The following is a 2,130-nucleotide window of genomic DNA, read 5'->3' as shown; positions in this document are numbered from 1 at the left end:
TGAGTTCTTTTTGTGCTGTTGCTGGTCACTTTGATTCATCCACTTTTCTGTGGCAAGAACTTCTTTTAGTATTTCTTGTAACGTTGGTCTTGTTTACATAGCTCTCTTAGATTCTGCTTTTCATAGAATGTCTTGATCATTCATGCTATCATGCTTGATGGACAATTTTGCTGTATACAGTATTCTTGGTTAATAGTTGTGTTCTTTGAGTGTTTAATAAATGGCATTCCACTGTCTTCTTGCTCACATTGCTTCTTCTGAGAAATCATTTAATTTTATTTGTTCTCATTTATAGGTCACTTTTTGTTTTTTTCTCTGCTGCTTTCATAATTTTCTCCTTATCTTTTATTCTAGCAAATGTGACTATGATATATTTTGGTGTTTTTCTTTTGAGAGTCTATTCTGTATGGGGTTTTCTCAGCTTCTTGAATATATATTCTCCCATTCTTTATGATATATAGAAAGTTTTCTTCTAGTAACTTTTGCACAATTTTTGAATGCCTTTTGTTTTTCTTCTTCCTGCTCTGGAATTCTAATTACATGCATGTTATGCCTCTTAAAGGATTTCTGCTTTTTGCTCTAATAGATCTGTGCTGGGAGCTCTACCCTCTGTTTATCTGATTTTATGTACCATCTCTTTAAGTCTGCTCATATGTCCCTCCCATGTTTTGACAGCTTCGGAGACACAGTTCCTAATATTCTGGATTGGTGTTTCTTGTTTTTTCTAGCATTTCTAATATCTCATTTGTTTTATCTATGTCTTGTATTGCTTTTTAAAGTTCCTGTTGGATTTTACTTGTAGATTTCTGCAATTCTTCAAGTTTTTCTTTTTGCTCATTAAAAATACTAGACCATTGTTCTTTTGAATTCTGTGACAGAAATTCAATCAGACTGTCCCCCTTCAGGAAATTAATTTATTCTGTGTTTTACTCACTTTTGGGGGGTAAAATCTTGCTTTTGTTTTCTGTGGGATATGAGGTGGTCTAATTCTTCTATGTCATTTTTGTGATAGAGTTTTTCTTGCCTGAGACTATACCAGGTCTTCAGTCTTGCAATCTTGTCTGCGGAGCTCACTTCCAGAGGAGAGATAGGCAACTTTCCCTGCTTGAACACCTTTCTGGTTCCTGGTTCATAGGAACACTTTTATCAGTGGGGCAGCCCCATATTCCAGGGAAGGGAAGGAAACTCACCCTGCCCCTAATCCTTTCCTCACTGGTCCTGCAGCTAGTGGGAAATTTCCAGAAACTGACTCTTTACTTATGTCACTGAACTGCTGGACCTGACAAATCTCTCACTCGGGCATTTATGTGAGTTAATTATTTGCCTTAAGACAGTTACAGACGTACTTTTCATTATCCATAGCTGAAAATATCTTAATTGAAAACATTATCAAAGCATAAAGAGCACCGATGGAGTTTTACTGCCACCTTAAAGCCAGTGGTTTGAATTCACAAGATACTCCAGAGAAATAGGAAGGTAAACTCCTCCTGTACAATTTACAGCCTCTGAAAACCTACTAGAAGATCAGATATGAATTGATACCAACTCAATGGCACATGACAACTACCTCAACCATGGTATGGCAGTCTGTCTAAGCAGAGAAGACTTAAGGCACCTCCTCAGCATTTCACAGTTCAAGATAGTTAAAAAAATATCATCCCAAGATTACCCCTAAAAGCAGAAAACTTAGCAAAGAAGAGGTTCATATACCTAAAGGAGGCTTAAAGCCATAAAAAGGAAATGAGATATGAAACACAAGGGCCTCTACTTCCATAAATAGCTTGCCTCCAGAAACCTTATGAACCTGGAGAAAGGATGAAAGCCACACAAGTGTTGATTTTCATTCATAGGGTGGCTATGAGTCGCCTAAGACTCGATGGCACTTTACAACAACATGTGGGAATCTAAACATTACAGTGTAAGTCACAACTCTGGAATTAAAAAAAGAGACGAAGGGTACTGACAACCAGGAGACAAGTAGGGCTATATTTCACAGCAAACTGAACAAAGAACATATAATCACTTGGAACTGCACTGTCTCAATTGTTATCTTAACACATTTTTTTTGGTGATGAGTCAGTTCAGATTTATAGAAAACCTTCCTCAGGTTTCCATGGTTATAATTTTTTT

This window comes from Elephantulus edwardii, unplaced genomic scaffold, assembly GCF_000299155.1.
Source record: "Elephantulus edwardii isolate Elephantulus edwardi_28Jun2011 unplaced genomic scaffold, EleEdw1.0 scaffold00046, whole genome shotgun sequence".
Taxonomy (NCBI): domain Eukaryota; kingdom Metazoa; phylum Chordata; class Mammalia; order Macroscelidea; family Macroscelididae; genus Elephantulus; species Elephantulus edwardii.
Note: the sequence above shows the minus strand (reverse complement) of the source record.